The sequence below is a fragment of the Pelophylax lessonae genome (assembly GCF_965119305.1).
Source record: "Pelophylax lessonae genome assembly, chromosome: 4".
Taxonomy (NCBI): domain Eukaryota; kingdom Metazoa; phylum Chordata; class Amphibia; order Anura; family Ranidae; genus Pelophylax; species Pelophylax lessonae.
This window is the reverse complement of record NC_138771.1, coordinates 64318898-64340093: the sequence shown is the minus strand read 5'-3', so window position 1 is coordinate 64340093 and position 21196 is coordinate 64318898. Positions and strand designations below refer to the sequence as shown.

General features: G+C 48.2%; 1 protein-coding gene across 3 annotated transcripts in view; it reads right to left on the bottom strand.

Annotated features, from left to right (window-relative positions):
• Positions 1-9057, bottom strand: part of USP8 (ubiquitin specific peptidase 8) — a 103112-nt gene extending 94055 nt beyond the window's left edge. For 2 of the 3 annotated variants that reach the window (XM_082255627.1, XM_082255629.1), the window contains exon 1: positions 8946-9057. The gene's annotated coding sequence lies outside the window, so the exon portion shown is untranslated. The remainder of the gene's footprint in view (positions 1-8945) is intronic. The other variant, XM_082255628.1, reaches the window with a different exon arrangement.
• Between the last annotated feature and the right edge of the window lie 12139 nt (positions 9058-21196).

Below are 21196 nucleotides of genomic sequence, written 5' to 3'. Positions count from 1 at the left end.
AAAATGATTCTAGTGTATGACCCGCTTTAAGAAGAACACATCTTTAAAATCTAGAAAGGGCTTATTTTTGGGGAAATTATAAATATTGGCGGTTTTGACGCCGTTATGTAATGTGAATTTTGGCTTCTCACCAGATAGGGTCAACATAAGAGCATTTCAGGCCTTCCATTTCTGTAATCCTCCTGGGTACACCAAAAAAAAAAAAAACCTGCATGTCTAGGAAACAAGCAGCATTTCACACTAACACCCACATTGACATAACGCAGCAAATTCCTCAGCTCAGTGAGAAAAAGAAAAAATGAAATCATTGGTGTTGCAACCTGAATTTCCCAGGAACAGGATAAATTTAAACACTTACTTTAGGCCAGTTTGACTCAAACAAATTACGCAGATGTCACCTCGATGTGGCCGAGGGGAAATCTGTAATTTACGGTTTTGGTCTTATGAATTTTATGAAAATAATACAAGGCTCCTCCTGAGTAGCGGAGTAAGAAACACTTTTATTTAAAGCAGTATTAAACCCTAATGCAAACATTTATTATATTGCAGCTTCCCAATTCTTGGATGGGTTGTCTAAATTATTTTTCTTTTTTAGGCTTTTTTTTTTTTTTCCATTTTAATCTGGTGATCTGGCCAGCAAGTCTGTTTTTCAAAAGAACAAGCTGTTGTAACAGTTTGACCCCTTTCACACCTGTCCGCTCCATCGGTGCACTCCGTTCTGCTCAGCCCCCCGCTCTGCCGATCCCCGCTGATCAGGCGGATGACAGCTCCCATCTCCGTTCTGTGTGCGGAGACGGAGGTGTCAGATCCCCACTGTCCTCTATGGGGGAATCGGATGAGAACAGACAGACGCATGGAAAATAGGGTTTCCATCCATCCGGATTTGACGGACAGGATCGGATCGGATGTTAGCAGACATGTCTCCGCTGACATCCGCTGCCCCATAGAGATGCATGGGGCATCCGTTCAGATCCGCCTGAAAAACCAACAGGCTGATCTGAACAGTCCGCATGTGTGAAAGGGGCCTTACAGTGTTTAAAGAAACCATTCATCACTGACAGGGTTGATTGCAATGATCAGCTTTTTATTTATATAAACCCTTTATCCCAAAAGGAAAAAGAAAACAGGTTTGTTGTAATTGGTTATAGTGTTAGTTAGAGTTCAGCTTCATTTTGTTATTGTATCTAAATCTACTAGTCCATCTAACACTTTCCTCCCTCCAGATTTACAATACTGCTGTCCAAATGTGCCCCCTGTGCACTTTCATCCAGAGTAAGGGCACCCTAATATAGGAGTTTTACTGGCAAGATTGCCAGGCGACAACAGAGGGAAAAAAAAAATCTTTAAAAAAGAAAACTAATGCAGCAACCACATCTAAGGACTGTAGCTGGGAGTGCCATCGGGGGAACCGAGATGAAGAGGATCTGGGCTGTTCTGTGCAAAATCTTGCACAGAGAAGAGAAGTATGACGTTTATTATTTTTACCAAAAATAATTAAGCCTTTATAATCACTTTAATGCAACCAACAGTATCTGATGTCCCTGGGAGACTGAGAAGAGCTCCTCTGGGGTTCTCTGGTCTGCACATCACGCTATTCACTTTACAAGGGCTAAGTTCTGGACCTACAATACACTGGTCAAAAAAATTAAAGGAACACTTTGAAAACACATCAAAGATCTCAATGGGGAAAAATATCATGCTGGATATTTATACGGCTATGGACTGACTGGGTAATGTGTTAGGAAGGAATGAAAGGATGCCACATCGTTTGATGGAAAATAAAATGATCACCCTACAAGAGGGCTGAATTCACATACACCCCAAAAATCAAAGTGAAACAATAATCCAGCAGGCCAGTCCATTTTGCTGAAATTTCATTGCAGCAACTCAAAATGGTACTCAGTAGTTTGTATGGCCCCCTCATGCTTGTGTGCATGCCTGACAACATCAGGGTATGCTCCTAATGAGACAATGGATGATGTCCTGGGGTGTTTCCTCCCAGATCTGGACCAGGGCATCACTGAGTTCCTGAACAGACTGAGGTGTAACCTGGCAGCAACAGTCAAGTGTGAGGACCATTTAATGGCATCAATTCTTTCATCCTCCAGGAACTGGCTGCATATTCTCACCACATGAGGGCTGGACATTGTTGTGCACCAGGAGGTACCCAGGAACCACTGCACCAGCGTAGGGTCTGCCAATGGGTCCAAGTATTTCATCCCAATACCTAATGGTAGTCAGGGTGCCATTGTCTATCCTGTAGAGGTCTGTGCTTCCCTCCATAGATATGACTCCCCAGACCATCACTGACCCACCACCAAACCGGTCATATTGAACGATGTTACAGGCAGTGTAATGTTCTCCACAGCTTCTCCAGACCCTTTCATGTCTGTCACATGTGCTCAGGGTGAACCTGCTCTCATCTGTGAAAAGCACAGAGCGCCAGTGGTAGACCTGCAAATTCTGGTGTTCAATGGCAAATGACAATTGAGCTCCAGGGTTTCAGGCAGTGAGCACAGAGCCTGATAGAGGAGGTCAGACCCTCAGGAAGTCTGTTTCTGATTGTTTGGACAGAGACATTCACACCACTGGCCTGCTGGAGGTCATTTTGTAGGGCTCTGGCAGTGCTCATCCCCTTCCTCCTTGCACAAAGGAGCAGATATTGGTCCTGCCGATGGGTTAACAACCTTCTACAGCCCTGTCCAGCTCTGCCTGTCTCCTGGAATCTAATCAATGCTCCTGAGACTGTGCTTGGAGACCTAGCAAACCTTCTTGCAACGGCACGTATTGATGTGCCATCTTGGAGGAGTTGGACTGCCTTTGCAGCCTCTATAGGGATCAGGTATTGCCTCATGCTACCAGTAGTGACACAGACTCTAGCCAAATGCAAAACTATTGAAAAACAGTCAGAAAAGATAAGTAGGGAAAAAAATGTCAGTGGCCTCCACCTGTAAAACCATTCTTTTTTTGGAGGTCGTCTCATTGTTACCCATCTAGTGCTCCTGTTTATTACCATCAAAGCAGCTGAAACTGAACAACCACCCCCTCTGTGACTTAACTGACCAAATCAATATCCAAGGAGTTTAAGGCCCCTTTCACACATGCGGACCGTTCAGATCCGCCTGTCCGTTTTTTTGGCGGATCTGAATGGTTCCCCCATGCATTTCTATGGGGGATCGGATGTCAGCGGAGACATGTCCGCTGACATCCGATCCGTCAAATCTGGACGGATGGAAACCCTATTTTCCATCTGTCCAGCGGGTCGGATGGGATCGGATGAAAACGGACCGATGGTCCGTTCCCATCCGATTTCCCCCATAGAGATGTATGGGGAACTGACAGCTGTGTCTCCGCACACAGCGCGGAGAACAGCTGTCATCCTTCTACTCAGCGGGGGGAATCGGAGGCTCGATCCCCCGCTGAGAAAAACAGAATCCATCCGACGGTGTGAAAGTGGCCTAATAGACTTGATGCTATACACGGATTAAAAAGTTTTCCATTCATTTTTTTGAGCAGTGTATATTCCAGGGGTCTCCAAACTTTATAAAACAAAGGGCCAGTCTACTGTCCTTTAAATTTTAGGGGGGGCCAGACAGTGGAAGTAGATAATGCCTCAGGCTTGGTGGTCAGTGGGTGTGCAAAAAGTACACAGCACCGCTCTGGTGTCACTGGTATTGGTGGGGGGGGGGGGGTTGACAGCACTTCATTGTGGGTGTCAGTGGGAGGAATAGCGCCCCATCACTGGTGTACGTAGAAGCCATGTGGGTAGGTGGCGTAACACATGGAGGCGGGGCAAAGCAACATCATTCTTGGACCGGAGCCTGGTCGTATATGTGTGCCTGTATAGGCATTTTAAATGCTTTTTCTTGTCATATTAAATGTGAGTAGATTTATTAGCAGGTCTTATTGGCATTAATACATGCTACACTATTGGCGGCTATCCTCTCTTTTTATGGTGAGCTTTTTTTTTTCCTTTTTGAATCCTTGGTGGTGCTGAAAAACTAAAAACCGTTACGTGACCAAAAAAAGTGCACTAAAAAGGGTGTGCTTTCTCCACTCTCCGAAGGGGGTAGGACCTCTCCCTGATCACCCGGGGTGCAAGGCTCCTGACAGGGACATAGAGATCGACATGGTCCACCTAGTGGACCCCTCTCCCCATGGCCAGCCGAAGCCCTCCACCGAGGACTAGATCCAGGGGCTCTCCAAAACAAAAAAGACCCCCCCAGGGTCAGGGCAGGAAGGAGCCTGAGGGACACACATTCTACCCCTAGGCATCAGGGAAAGCCCAAGGACTAGTGAGAAAAACACATACAAAAGTAAAAAGTGACAAAACGTGAAAAGAAAATATATGAATAAACGGTAGTGCAATGTACACTGGTTGGGCCCTGAGGCCTGGTAACAAAAATTGCCTCAGACTTAGCAAAAAGGCCCAGCCCTAAAAAGCGCACTGCAGAAAAAAAGTATTAGGTGCTGTGACGTTTCACACTGTGGGGTCTCACACCAAAGTGTTACTAAGAACACCCCTAGTGTGACCACTCCCAGGGGGCACAAACATCACGGATTCTCTGCCTTACCAGCCACCCGGGGGAATTACTCCTGTGCCCCAATTGCCTATGGGCGCCTGGTTCCTGTTCCAGCCTTCAGAGCCCCTATCACACTAGCAGAGGTACTATAAAGCCAATCACTCCCACCATAAGGCAAGAATAACGGCGTAGCACCCCTACTGGACACTGATATAAGACTACAGGTGAGCGAGCTACATAGAGATAGCGTTCTCTAAGGCTGCATTGACACTTGAGCATAGCGCTTTCACGCGGTTTTTACCGCGATTTTCAGGCGTTTTTTCAGGCGTTTTTGGAGGCAGGCATTGACATCTATCAAAAACGCTGGTAATGAGAACAAAAAGAAGCTCATGTACTTTTTTCAGCTACAGGCGTTTTGCAAAACGCTCAGATGTGAACAGGGGCCATTTAAATGAATGGGGTTTTACTTGTTGGGCGTTTTGGAACGTTTTTTTTTAGCGTTTTTGGAGCTGAAAAACGCTCAAAAACACCCAGGTGTGAATGGAGCCTAAGAGATCTCTTAGCAATTAGGTGGATTCATGTGATAGATAGACCAACCCTGGGGACATGAGACCATACTGAGAACCTTTTTACTTATGCATTGTTGACCTGAATATGTTATGGGTCCACTTACAAGGTAAGCGTGTATTTCACCTGGTGGTGGCACAGAGTGTATTGGGTTGAACAGAGACTAAGCGAAAGAAGTATTATATAACTTTGTTGGGACTTTTCTTTATCCACTGGTGGAACAGGTTTACATTGAGGATATATCTGCATTTACATATTACCAAAAGTATTGGGACACCCGCCTTTACACACACAAATGAACTTTTATGGCATCCCAGTCTTAGTCCGTAGGGTTCAATATTGAGTTGGCCCACCCTTTGAAGCTATAACAGCTTCAACTCTTCTGGGAAGGCTGTTCTCAAGGTTTAGGAGTGTGTCTATGGGAATGTTTGACCATTCTTCCAGAAGCGCATTTGGGAGGTCAGGCACTGATGTTGGAGAGAAGGCCTGGCTCACAATTGCTCCAATTCATCCCAAAGGTGTTCTATTGGGTTGAGGTCAGGACTCTGTGCAGGCCAGTCAAGTTCCTCCACCCCAAACTTGCTCATCCATGTGTTTATGGACCTTGCTTTGTGCACTGGTGCGCAGTCATGTTGGAACAGGAAGGGGCCATCTCCAAACTGTTCCCACAAAGTTGGGAGCATGAAATTGTCCAAAATGTCTTGGTATGCTGAGGCCCTAAAAGTTCCCTTCATTGGAACTAAGGGGCCAAGCCCAACCCCTGAAAAACAACCCCACACCATAACCCCCCCTCCACCAAATGATTTGGACCAGTGAACAAAGAAAGGTCCATAAAGAAATGGATGTGCGAGTTTGGGGTGGAGGAGCTTGACTAAGTCCTGACCTCAACCCGATCAAACACCTTTGGGATGAATTAGAGCAAAGACTGTGAGCCGGGCCTTCTCTCCAACATCCGTGCCTGAAATCACACATGCGCTTCTGGAAGAATGGTCAAACACTCCGATAGACACACTCCTAAACCTTATGGACAGCCTTCCCAGAAGAGTTGAAGCTGTTACAGCTACAAAGGGTGGGCCAACTCAATATTGAACCCTACGGACTAAGACTGGGATGCCATTAAAGTTCATGTGCGTGCAAAGGCAGGCGTCCCAAAACTTTTGGTAATATAGTGTATATCTATTCTTTTTTTCTTTTTACATAATTTTTTTACACATTATGTTAAAGCTGGTGGTTAGGCAGATATTTCCTAATTCCACTTCCTGACAGATTAATGAATTATTAATATATTTAGCAGTGTGACCCCCCCCCCCCCCCCCATTTAGCGTAATATATATATCACACACACAGTATCTTGCAAAAGTGAGTACACCCCACACATTTCCTCGAAGAGGACCCCTTCCTTGCTAAAGAAGCTGAGGGTAAAGGTAATGGACTGGCCAAGCATGTCTCTAGACCTAAACCCTATTGAGCATCCTCACATGGAAGGTGAAGGAGCGCAAGGTCTACCAGCTTCGTGATGTCGTCATGGAGGAGTAGAAGAGGACTCCAGTGGCAACCTGTGATGCTCTGGTGAACTCCAAGCCCAGGAGGGTTAAGGCACTGCTGGAAAATAATGGTGGCCACACAAAATATTGACACTTTGGGTCCAATTTGGACATTTTCACTTAGGGGTGTACTCACTTTTGTTGTCAGCAGTTTAGACATTAATGGCTGTGTGTTGGGTTATTTTGAGGGGACGGCAAATTTCCACTGTTATACAAGCTGTACACTCACTACTTTACATTGTAGCAAAGTGTTATTTCTTAAGGCCCCGTTCACATACAAGCGACGCTACTTCCCGGGGCGACCTCCGAGGTCACGGTGCGAGCAGCGCTGCGACCTCGGAGCGGCCGGCACGGACTTCATAACATTGAAGTCTATGACGGTCGCTCCGGGTCGCCCCAAAGAAGCTCCGGACCCTTTTTCTAAGTCGGAGCGACTTGTGTTGCTCCTATTAGAACGGGTCCGCAGCTTCCCTATGGAAGGCGACCTACGGCGACCTGTGAGGCGACCAGGTCGCCTCACAGGTCGCCTTAGTGTGAACGGGGACTCAGTTTTGTCACATAAAAAGATATAATAAAATATTTACAAAAATGTGAGGGGTGTACTGACTTTTGTGATACTGTATATATATTTTTTAGCAGAGACACTAGAGAATAAAATGGGGTTGCAGTATTTTATGTCACACTGTATTTGCGCAGAAGTCTCTCAAATGCAATTTTTGGGGAAAAAAATACACTTTAATTAATTTAAAAAAAAAAAAAAAAACTAAGGCCTCTTGCACACGATACTCCTGTTTGAGCATCTCCTCCTTTTTCAGCCGTAATTTTTGTCTTATTAAAAAGCGTGCATTTATACGAATAGTATGATCGTGTGCGTTTATTTGATCGCATTTGCGCGCATTAGGCGTAAATTACTGTCCAAAAATGCAGATTTTTCTATTTTGTTCTTACTGAAGAATACGCGGCGCTCATTTACGCGCATGTGTGCATAGGGACATTAGAATGAATGGGCTCTGTTTTAGCTCATAAAAAAAAAAAAAAAAAAGCTGCAAGGGGCCTAAACAGTAAAGTTAGCCCAATTGTTTGTATTATGTGAAAGATGATGTTACACTGAGAATCGTGATCTTTATTCTAAGCAAAAAAAATTGTGATTCTCATTTTATCCAGAATTGTGCAGCTCTACCCTATGGTGAAGAATATGGAACTGTGTCATTAACCGGAAGAGGAAATTCCCACTTGTTGTTAGACACAAGGTGGATAAGAGCCGAGGTAAGATCCCACTGCTGGGGTCCCAAAAATATACAAAGCTGGGTGAGTCAGCTCAGCAGACTATCTACACCTGAAATAAAAAACAAACCCTTTTTGTGTGGATTCTTCTCATTCAGACCCATGAAAGATGTAGGCAGCAGTGATTATAGCTGGTCTATAAAAGAGGGGCTGACTTTGGCCTTTCGAGTCAAATAAATTTGAGTGCCTCTCAGAAATGCTGCTTAAAGGGTAAGTTCACATTTTCACATAAAATGGAGAGGCGAGCTAACCCCAAATATCCTCCAGAGCCCGCTGATGCCCAGTGCTGCCAGTGTAGAGGTCCATAAAGCTCAATGCACACCCTGCCCGCGCCATTTGCTGCTCCTTCCTCAGGGTGCACCAATAGCAACCTATGTGCATGGGGGTTCCTGTCCAGGCACACTCCTGAGCCGGGCTGTGTGCATCCATAGACACACTCAGCACCGCCCCACCCCATTTCCTCCTCACAGGATGTGACTGACAGCTGCAGGAGCCTATGGCTATCGCTACTGCCTGCGTCTCCAGGAAGAGAGGGGAGGGCTGGATTGTGGGAGGAGTCAGGTAAGTGTTGGGGGGGGGGGGGGGTATGGATCAGAAAGGATGATGGGGGGGGGCAGTAACAGCTGGGCCTCACTTAGTAACACTCTGGGGAGTTTTCCAGTCAGGCTTCAGGAGATACATAAATGGCCCCACCTATAACAAGGACATCATCCAACTGTGTCACCCGCAGTGTCTTCATAGAGGTGAACCGAGCCTTTATATGAGATGACATGAGAAGCCGGACACCCCACCCCCAATACTGATCCCATCCACACTGTACAGGGGAGTATACAGCATATACCATCTCTACCTCCTATCACACCATGACTGCCGCTAGGGGTCACGTGTTCGGCATGAAGAGTGATCCTGACACCTCGGTGCGGCAGGACTCGGTCACATGACTACTCCAGTGTGATGACTCTGACGTCATCTCTCCCGGCACACCGACAGCATCCGCCCCTCACCTGTATGATGTGTACGAGCTTACCGATCTCATCCCGGTCTCCCGTCCTCTTCCTCCGCCCCAGGGCTCCGCTTCTCACACAGCTGACACACCAAAATGGCTTCGGAATGTTTTTCCGTGAAGTGACAGAGGGCGGACGGCGTGATGACATCATTGGGGGCGGAGCTACACTCTCCGCTCACCGACCCGCTACATTCAAACCTTTCCTGTACAGCAATATCTCTCCCCCACCTACCGAGACACCGCCCTACCGGAATATTTCCTCTCTACCGAGATATCCCTCCCCCCACCTACCGAGACACCGCCCTACCGGAATATTCCCTCTCTACCGAGATATCCCTCCCCCCACCTACCGAGACACCGCCCTACCGGAATATTCCCTCTCTACCGAGATATCCCTCCCCCCACCTACCGAGACACCGCCCTACCGGAATATTCCCTCTCTACCGAGATATCCCTCCCCCCACCTACCGAGACACCGCCCTACCGGAATATTCCCTCTCTACCGAGATATCCCTTCCCCCACCTACGAGACACTGCTCTACCTGGATATCTCTTCATCCCACGGACTGAGACACTGCTCTACCGGGGTATCCCTTCCCCCCACCTACTAAGACACTGCTCTACCTGGATATCCCTTCCCCCCACCTACTAAGACACTGCTCTACCGGGGTATCCCTTCCCCCCACCTACTAAGACACTGCTCTACCGGGATATCTCTTCCACCCCACCTACCGAGACACTGCCCTACCGGAATATTCCCTCTCTACCGAGATATCCCTCCCCCCACCTACCGAGACACTGCTCTCCCGGGATATCCCTTCCCCCACCTACGAGACACTGCTCTACCGGGATATCTCTTCCCTCTACCTACCGAGACACTGCTCTCCCTGGATATCTCTTCATCCCACGGACTGAGACACTGCTCTACCGGGATATCTCTTCCACCCCACCTACCGAGACACTGCCCTACCGGGATATTCCCTCTCTACCGAGATATCCCTCCCCCCACCTACCGAGACACTGCTCTACCTGGATATCCCTTCCCCTACCTACTAAGACACTGCTCTACCTGGATATCCCTTCCCCCCACCTACTAAGACACTGCTCTACCGGGGTATCCCTTCCCCCCACCTACTAAGACACTGCTCTACAGGGGTATCCCTTCCCCCCACCTACTAAGACACTGCTCTACAGGGGTATCCCTTCCCCTACCTACTAAGACACTGCTCTACCGGGGTATCCCTTCCCCTACCTACTAAGACACTGCTCTACCTGGATATCCCTTCCCCTACCTACTAAGACACTGCTCTATCTGGATATCCCTTCCCCTACCTACCGAGACACTGCTCTACCGGGGTATCCCTTTCCCTACCTACTAAGACACTGCTTTACCTGGATATCCCTTCCCCTACCTACCGAGACACTGCTCTACCTGGATATCCCTTCCCCTACCTACCGAGACACTGCTCTACCTGGATATCCCTTCCCCTACCTACCGAGACACTGCTCTACATGGATATCCCTTCCCCCACCTACCGAGACACTGCTCTACCTGGATTATCCCTACTGGGATAAACCTTCCCTCGCCTACCCAAACACTGCTCTACCAAGATATTCCATCCCCACTAAGATATACTTTCCCTCACCTACCGAGACACTGCTCTACTGGGATATACCTTCTTCACCTACTGAGATATCCCCTCCCCACCGGGATAACCCTTCACTCACCCACCGAAACATACCCTCCCCAGCAGGATAACCCTTCCCTCGCCTACTAAGACACTGCTCTACCAAGACATCCCCTCCCCACCGGGATAAACCTTCCCTCACCTACCAAGACACTGCTCTACCGGGATATCCATCTCTACCAAGATATCCCTTTCCTACCAAGACCTTTTTCCCCACTGAGACACCCTTCTCTACCAGGATCCCTTCTCCACTGAGATATCATGTTCTACCAGGATATCCCTTCCCCTCCAAGACACCCTCCTCTACCAAGATATCCCTTCCTCACCAAGATACCCTCCTCTACCAAAATATCCCTTCCCCACTGAGACACCCTCCTCTACTGAGTTATCCCCTCCACACTGAAATACCCTCCTCTACCAAAATAACCCTTCCACACCAAGATACCCTTCTCTACCAAGCTATCCCTTCCACACCAAAACACCCTCCTCTACCGAGATATCCCTTCCACACCGAGATATCCCTTCCACACCGAGACACCCTCCTCTACCGAGATATCCCTTCCACACTGAGACACCCTCCTCTATCGAATATTCCCTTCCACACCGAGACAACCTCCTCTATCGAATATTCCCTTCCACACCGGGATAAACCTTTCTTCACCTACCCAGACACTGCTCTACCGGGGATATGCTCTACTAAGACCTTGACCTGAGACTCCCCTTTCATACCAAAACATCTTTCTCCACCGAGATACCCTCCTCTACGGAGATATGCCTTCCACACCAAGACACCCATCCTCTACCAAAATATCCCTTCTGCACCAAGACACCTCTCCTCTACCGAGACATCCCTTTTGCACCAAGACACCTCTCCTCTACTGCGACATCCCTTCAGCACCAAGACAGCCCTCCTCTACCAAGACATCCCTTCCGCAGAGACAGCCCTCCTCTACCAAGACATCTCTTCTGCACCGATACACCCTCCTCTACCGAGATATCCCTTCCCTCCCTTCCACACTTAGACTCCCCTTGCCTACTGAGACATCTCTTCCACACAACACACCCCATTCCTACCGCGACACCGCTTCCCTGCAGAGATATCCCTTCCCTACCGAGTCACCCTCCTTTGGAATATCTCTTCCCAACTGAGATATCCCTTCCCTCACCTACCAAGACACTGCTCTACCAAGATATCCTTTCCCCACCAGGATAAACCTTCCCTCACATACCAAGACACTGCTCTACCGGGATATCCCCTCCCCACCGGGATAAATGTTCCCTCGACTACCAAGACATTGTTCTACCGGGATATCCCTTCCCCACCGAGATACTCCTTCCTTTGCCTACAAAGACACTGCTCTCCAGGGATATCCCCTCCCCACCGAGATATCCCTACCCTCGCCTACTGAGACACTGCTCTCCCGGGATATCCCCTCCCCACTGAGATATCCCTTCCCTCGCCTACTGAGACACTGCTCTCCCGGGATATCCCTCTCTACCAAGATTTACCTTCCCTCACCTTTTGAGACATCCCTTCCCCACCTGGATAAACCTTCCCTCACCTACCGAGACACTGCTCTACCTGGATAGCCCTTCCCCACTGGGATATACCTTCCCTCACCTACCGAGACACTGCTCTACCGGGATATCCATCTCTACCAAGATATCCCTTCCCCACCCCGAGACTCATCTTTCTCCACTGAGACACCCTTCTCTACCGAGATATCCCTTCCCCACCGAGACACCCTTCTCTACCGAGATATCCCTTCCCCACCGAGACACCCTTTTCTACAAAGATATCCCTTCCACACCAAGATACCCTCCTCTACCAAAATATCCCTTCCGCACTGAGACACCCTCCTCTATCGAGATATCCCTTCCACACCCAAACACCCTCCTCTACCAAGATATCCCTTCCACACCGAGATACCCTCCTCTACCGAGATATCCCCTCCACTTGGAGATACCCTCCTCTACCGAGATATCCCCTCCACATGGAGATACCCTCCTCTACCGAGATATCCCCTCCACATGGAGATACCCTCCTCTACCGAGATATCCCCTCCACATGGAGATACCCTTCTCCACCGGGATATCCCTTCCACACCGAGACACCCTCCTCTACCAAGATACCCCTTCCACACCGAGACACCCTCCTTTATCGATCTATCCCTTCCACATGGAGATACCCTCCTCTACCGAGATATCCCCTCCACATGGAGATACCCTTCTCTACCGGGATATCCCTTCCACACCGAGACACCCTCCTCTACCAAGATACCCCTTCCACACTGAGACACCCTCCTTTATCGATCTATCCCTTCCACGCCGAGACACCCTCCTCTATCGAATATTTCTTTCCACACCGAGACACCCTCTTCTACCGAGATATGCCTTCCACACCAAGACACCCCTCCTCTACCAAAATATTCCTTCCGCACCAAGACACCCCTCTTCTATGGAGATATCCCCTCCGCACCGAGACACCTCTCCTCCACCGAGACATCCCTTCCGCACCAAGACAACTCTCCTCTACTGCCACATCCCTTCAGCACCGAGACAGCCATCCTCTACCAAGACATCCCTTCCACCCTGAGACGGCCTTTCTCTACCAAGACATCTGTTCTGCACCGATACACCCCTGCTCTACCGAGATATCCCTTCCCTACCGATACATCCCTTCCACACTTAGACTCCCCTTGCCTACTGAGACATCTCTTCCACACAACACACCCCTTTCCTACCACGACACCCCTTCCCTACAGAGATATCCCTTTCCCATCCAATTACCCTCCTTTTGGAATATCTCTTCCCCACTGAGATATCCCTTCCCTCACCTACCGAGACACTGCTCTCCCAAGATATCACCTCCCAACCTAGATATCCCTTCCCTCACCTACCGAAACACTGCTCTACCGAGATGTCCTTTCCCCACCAGGATAAACTTTCCCTCACCTACCGAGACACTGCTCTATCGGGATATCCCATCCCTACCGGGATAAATGTTCCCTCGCCTACCGAGACACTGTTCTAATGGGATATCCCTTCCCCACCCAGATATCCCTTCCTTCGCCTACCGAGACACTGCTCTCCCGGGATATCCCCTCCCCACCGAGATATCCCTTCTCTCGCCTACCAAGACACTGCTCTCCCGGGATATCCCCTCCCCACCGAGATATCCCTTTCCTCACCTACCGAGACACTGCTCTACTGGGATATCCCCTTCCCACTGAGATATCCCTTTCCTCACCTGCCGAGACACTGCTCTACCAGGATATCCCTCTCTACCAAGATTTACCTTCCCTCACCTACCGAGACATCCCTTCCCCACCGGGATAAACCTTCCCTCACCTACTGAGACACTGCTCTACCTGGGTAGCCCTTCCCCACTGAGATATATCTTCCCTCACCTACCGAGACACTGCTCTCCTCTACTGAGTTATCCCTTCCACAATGAGACTCCCTCCTCTATCGAGATATCCCTTCCACACCAAAACACCCTCCTCTACCAAGATATCCCTTCCACACTGAGATACCCTCCTCTGCCGAGATATCCCCTCCACATGGAGATACCCTCCTCTGCCGAGATATCCCCTCCACATGGAGATACACTCCTCTGCCGAGATATCCCCTCCACATGGAGATACCCTCCTCTGCCGAGATATCCCCTCCACATGGAGATACCCTCCTCTGCCGAGATATCCCCTCCACATGGAGATACCCTCCTCTGCCGAAATATCCCCTCCACGTGGAGACACCCTCCTCTACAGAGATATCCCCTCCACGTGGAGACACCCTCCTCTACAGAGATATCCCCTCCACGTGGAGACACCCTCCTCTACAGAGATATCCCCTCCACGTGGAGACACCCTCCTCTACGGAGATATCCCCTCCACGTGGAGATACACTCCTCTTCAGAGATATCCCCTCCGCACAGAGACACCTCTCCTCTACCAAGAGATCCCTTCAGCACCGAGACAGCCCTCTTCTACCAAGACATCCCTTCCGCACTGAGACACCCTTCCTCTACCGAGATATCCCTTCCCTACCGATACATCCCTTCCACACTAAGACTCCCTTTGCCTACTGAGACATCTCTTCCACACAACACACCCCTTCCCTACAGAGATATCCCTTCCCCACCTACTCACCCTCCTTCTTTGGGATATCTCTTCCCCACAAAGATATACCTTTCTTCACCTACCGAGACACTCAGCTCTACTGAGCTATCCCTTCCATTGCAAAGGTACCTGTCAAGGTCTTACCTTGCCCTCCTGTTGGCAGCCATCTTGGACATGTGAAGACTGCTGCCTCTTATGGACTCTGATTGCATTATCACTTGCCTTCTGCCTGGACATCGCACAGTGATGATGCTGCACACCTGACTATATCTAGCACCTGATGGGTTGCAGTCCTTGTTCTAGTGTTTGTGCTCCAAGGTGCATCTCTGCTAGCAGTCTTCTGTTCTTTGTGTTCCCCTGTGTATGACCTGACTTGGCTGACGACTCTCCTGGCTCTTGATCCAGCATCGTCAGACTACCTGCTTCTGGACTCGACCCTGGCTTGGATGACTACCTGCTTCTGGATTTGCCCCCGGCTTGTTCCTGCTCCCACATCTTCACTCTTGCTGTGCATTTATAGTTGTTTGCTCCAATAAACTGCTTTATTTTAGATGTATCCCCGTCTGGTCTGGCTCCTGGCACCCTGACAGTACCCCTCTCTACCGAGACTCCCTTTCCTTACTGATAACCTTTCACCGCCGACCAACCCCTCGCGCCAAGACACACCTTCCCAACTGAGATACCACTTCCCCGCTGAAATACCCTTGCCTGCCAAGACATCCTTTCCCCACTAAGATACCCTTCTCTACTAAGGAACCCCTTCCCTACTGACTACTGAGATACCCTTCCTTACTGAGATATTCCTTCACCGCTGAGATAACCTTCTCTACTAAGGAACCCCTTCCCTACTGACATATCCCTTTCCCACTGAAATACCCTTGCCTCTACCTCTTCCCCACAAGATACCCTTTCCATAGTGGAATACCGTATTCCTTACCCATCCCTACTGAGACATCCTTTCCCTATTGAGATATAACTTCCATGCTGAGATATCCCTTCCCTTACTAAGGTGCCCCTCACTGCTAAGTGACCCCTTCCCCTCTGAGATATAACTTCCATGCTGAGTTATCTCTTCCCCTTCCTTGTCTTTATGGACCTTTCTTTGTGCTCTGGTGCGCAGTCATGTTAGAACAGGAAGGAGCCATCCCCAAACTGTTCCCACAAAGTTGGGAGCATGAAATAGTCCAAAACGTCTTGGTATACTAACACCTTAAGAGTTCCCTTAACTGTAACTATGGGGCCAAGCCCAACCCCACACCATAATCCCCCCTCCACGAAATGATTTGGACCAGTGAACAAAGAAAGGTCCATAAAGACATGGATGAGTGAGTTTGGACAAGAAATGGAACAAGTGGCGCAAGCTGTTAGCACTACATAAAAACGGTAGTCCATATAATAGCACATCAAGGCTGTGATAAAGTCTTAAGGTGAGATGAGGAAACAGTCTGAATGCTCAGGGCCAGCCTGTTGGGGAGCAGAAGCGATCTCCAAACATGCAACAAACAAAAGAGAAAACAGGCGCCTCTGAGTTAAGACTGCAATTTAATATGGCAAACAAGTAATAAAAACTTACATCAAGGTAAGTATAAGCAGACAAGATGGGTCCTTCCGGTGTCCATGTGGAGGCTGGGGCTTGGAGTCATCACTGTGGGTCTGTAGTCATCTCCTCTCTTCCTCTTCCTGTCCAGCAGGAAGTGGAGGGTGAAACCGCAGTGAGATGGAGGCTTGGGCCGCACGGTGGCCGTGATGCTCGTCCACAGGATCTTCCGGCGTAATGACTGGCGCGTTTCCGAGCATGCGCACTGTGGATGGATCCGACTTTGAAAAAGGAGTGCGTGCTGGTTTCCCACCACAATGCGCATGCTCGGAAACGCGTCAGTCATTACGCCGGAAGATCCTGTGGACGAGCATCACGGCCACCGTGCGGCCCAAGCCTCCATCTCACTGCGGTTGAACCCTGCTGTCCAAGCCTCCATCTCACTGCGGTGACACCCTCCACTTCCTGCTGGACAGGAAGAGAGGAGATGATTACAGACCCAAAATGCTATTTTTTTTAAACCCGAGTTTAGTGTCCAACTGAAAAGCAATCCACAGTGTATTGCTTTTCATAGGACGGGGAAAAGAGGTATGCAGGTGTTCAGGAGGCGATGTTGCCACCTCCTGATGTCTGTTTTTCTTTTTTTTTTTCTTTTGCCAAACAGCAATTATGCGTTGTGGGATTAGCTACAACTGCAAGCCTCATGCCTCTTTTACATGGTAAAGTTTGGCAGTTGGTGCAACCTGCTACACTTGGCATGTCTCATTAAAATTGCTGTGTGACAATGTTTACCCATCTAAGTGGCACCATGTCTGCTTGTAGGTGGGCAGTCAGGGGGGGGTCTATGCAAACTAAGGTCAACATCCTGTTTTTTTTACCCCCTGGCTGCAAGTATGAAAGGACATATTGGGGGAGGGGGGGTGATGTTATAGCTTTATAAGTGATAGAGACAATCATTTTGGTGACTATATGAAAAGTATAGAACCGCTGAGGATCAATCATCTTTAGTGCCAGTCAATCATTTCAGTTTTGGCACAGAACTGTTAGCTTCTGGCTCCGTTGCTTTTTCGTGCAAGATATGGTACTTATACTGCTAAGGGCGCTGCCAGGAACTGAATTTTTAGGTCTTGTTCACACCAAGTCTTATGTACCCAGTTCAAACCACACATGTGCAGTGATGTGCAGAAAAACGTGGCTCAGAGGCCATGGTGTCAGTGTTGCCAACCGTCCGTAGATTTACGGACAGCCAGTAAAAACAGGGCACTTTTCTCCTGCCCGTAAATGCCCGTAGCAGGAGTAAAGTGCCAGTAAAAACAATGGCTGCGGCGGCATGATCAGAACTGCGCATGCGCGGTGAGCCTTGGAGTCTGTCGGACAGTCTCAGATAAACACTTGCGCCTGCCTTGAATTTCCCCGCCAATGTCGCCGCACACTGCCCCCCGGCCCCAACATATAAATAGCCCAGGAGCCGAGTGGGTGGATGCCTGGATGGATGCTGGACGGGGCAGACCGCGAGAATAGGAGACGCTGGCTGCATGGAGGAGTCAGCTCGGCTGGCACAAGATGACTGAACGGCAGGAGGGGGCTCAGGGGGCCAGGTCCATCACCAACATCATCATCATCACCAGGTCAGTCGGTGGCTGTGGCTGGACGGAGTGAGTCTGAGTGACAGAGAGAGACTGTCACTGACTGACTGGACTCGAGAGACTCATGGTGGTGGAGGTCAGGCAGAGTCAGACGTGGGTGGACTAGTGTTAGTGCAGGAGGAGGACAGTAGACTGGGGGAGCCAGAGAGGGGGGAGACTGGAGGAGACAGGAGAGAGAGACTGTCATGTCATCAGGTGTGTGGTGTGGCTGTGGTGTGGACTGTGACTGCAGAGTGGAGGAGAGAGGAGACACTAGGACAGAGGAGAGGACTGGAGACTTAGCCAGAGAGGGCCCCCGGTGAACAGTCACTTTTTTTTAACCCTGGCCAGCACAGAGTTACTTTAACAGCTACCTTCCTCACCACCAGTCACCAGTCCTGGAGAGTCCCTTTTTAGGACCAACAAAAGCACATACAAGTTTTTTTCATAGTGCACAGCAGCCACAGACAAAAATGCAAAGTCAGACTCACTCAGTAATATTGGAAGAAAAAGAAAAGCGCCACTCTGAGTGCAGTAAACTCAGTACTTTATTAACCATATACCATCATGGGTACTCACAAGATAAAAAATGTAAAAGCATGATGAATTCCTCAAAAGATCGGTAGGTCCAAAGCCTCAGCGAGGGGGGACTGTTGTGCTCCGAACAAATCCGTGTCTGACTGCGAGAGTCAGCGATATGAGGACCTAGGGGACACCAGCAGCGCCTCCGGCGGCGGACTTCCGGGTTGGGCGTGGAGCGCGGGGTGTGACGACGTAGGCGACGTGTTGTCGGAGCATGCGCTCCTTCCTCAGGCCTCTGAAACCGCCATCTTAGAGAGGGGCATTATATAGGGAAGGAACAGTCTGCTGCGGCAGGGTCCTAAGAAGAGTCCATTATAACGAATACCTAGCTAAGGACACCTGAACGGCACTGAGACCTAATGACTAATCATGGATGATGTTGAATATATGAGGGAATATACGTAGATGTGGTCGTATATTACAATACAATTTCAATAACATACAAGTTTAATGGAGACCTACTACTAAAAAGGAAAATATCTGGAACCGATCCTAATGATAGCAAAGGATAAAAATAAAAACAATACAAATTGAAACAATACAAATTGCCCTGGGAAAAATAAATATAAAAATAAAAATGAAAATAAATAATAAAAATATATAAATTTAAAAATAAAAATGGTAGTAGAAATAAATATAGATAAAAATAAAAATAATAATAAAAATGAAAATAAAAAATGAAAATAAAAATGAAAATAAAAATAAAAAAACATAATAAATAAAAATCAAGAATTAGATGGAATTGATGGGAGTGGATCAAACGAGTGGCAAATTTAAATAAAAGAAGAAAAGGGGAGTAGTGAACATATAACATACACTCTCGCAACCTTGACTAAAAATATGAAGAAGGGGAGCTGTGTGCGTATCCACTTCTGTGCACATGGTCTCGCAACCTTCATTCGCAACCTAGTTTAAAAGTACACAATAAAACCACACTGACGCATGTTAACTCAGTAATATATAACGCGGAGGCAAAACTTAAATCCTAAAGTAAGTATTATTTAAATGTAATTACTACTACTCTGTCTCTGCTACTAGTAGTATTACCTACATTTAAATAATACTTACTTTAGGATAACAGTTTGGCATGTTATATAGACTGAGTCACTCACTTTGCATTTGTGCACCGTGAAAAAAACTCGTATATGCTTTTTTGGTCCTAAAAATCTAGTTGTCTTGGTTTAGTCAGCAATAGAAGAGATAGGTTTTGTTGGCAACGGCAACTTGGTTGGCAGGCAGCACTTACATTTCCCAGCAACAGTACCTACCTACCATCAATTTAGAATACTAAGAGAGAAAAAAATTATTAATATGCTTAAAGGAAAGTAATTTCAGCAAGCATATGTTTTGAGTTATTACTGTAGGCGCCTCTTCTGATCTCTCTGTGGGGTAGGGGCCAAGAGGGGATGTTACTGGGACTCCCTATTGACAACCAGTGTAAGAGGGGATGTTATAGGGGCTCCCAGTAACATCTACTCTTAGACTGGTTGTCAATGGGGGAGCCCCAGTAACATCCCCTCTTACACTGGTTGTCAGTGGGGAGCCCCAGTAACATCCCCTCTTACTACTGTAAGGGGGAATCCTGCACACTCTCATATATGGGGGAACTCTGTGCTGGCTAGGTTATATTAATCTGACCTTCATGTAAAAGGAGAAATATGGTTTATGAATTTTGCTTTACTTAAACACATTGCTAATAGCACTATCTACATGTTTATAGTTTAATTATTCATATTTGCACGGTTTAGCACTGAAAATGGCTATTTTATGTACATTTTTGCAGTGCCAGTAAAAAATTGGTGCCGTCCATAAATTTTGGCGTTCTGCCAGTAAATTTCACTCTGGGGGGTTGGCAACACTGCATGGTGTGAAAAAGTTTGTTTTATTATAAGCATGAGCATGAGTTTGCAATGCAAACTCAAAAAGAGTTTCTAGCACTGAAAGAAGCCTAAAAGTATACATCCCCCTCTATAAGTCCTTAAAAGCACCTGATATATACAGTACATTACATTAAACATGCAGTACGCTATATTCAGTTGGGCTGCATGTGATTGTTTTGGTCTTTTCTGCGATTCACTGGCTGCAGGGTTGACTGCTTCCCCCTATCTATCTGGACAGGTTCTGGAAGATAGTGGGCTGGACGAGGTAAGTCAGCAACTTAATATTCATGCAGCCCTGACCAATCCCTGAGGAGAGGTGACTAGAGGGTGGCCGAGAGGGAGCATAAATACTCTGAGACTGGGATCAGAGGGGTTCTAGTCCTAGTGGAGGTGATCCCAGCCTGGAGGGCTACTGCCCTCCGGGGCAGGCTTGCCACGTGTCTACTGTGCATCGAGGTCCCATATAGGCTAGCTGGGGAGCCTATTCTGCTAAGAGCTGCTGCAGCTGACTGAGGGACTTTTGTTTGGGGATCTGGTCTGGTATCACTGGAGAGGTGTCTGGAAGATATTGGAAGGAGGCATCCAATTACCTAAGGACATTAGTGAGTACGGACTAGAGTGAGAGATTCTTTAGACTGTGTGCAGCTGCCATCCCTTCGGGTGCTAGAGTCAAAGGGGACATTGTTTCTGGTGTCCTGGTAAAGCTCACTCCACCAATTGCTTGTGCAAGGACTCTCCTCAGAAAAAAGGAAGGAAGATGAGTTTCCTCAAGTTGCTGGTAAAGTTCCTGGAGTATCCCACAGTTACCCTTACTCCTATCCAAGTTCAAGTTCTACAAT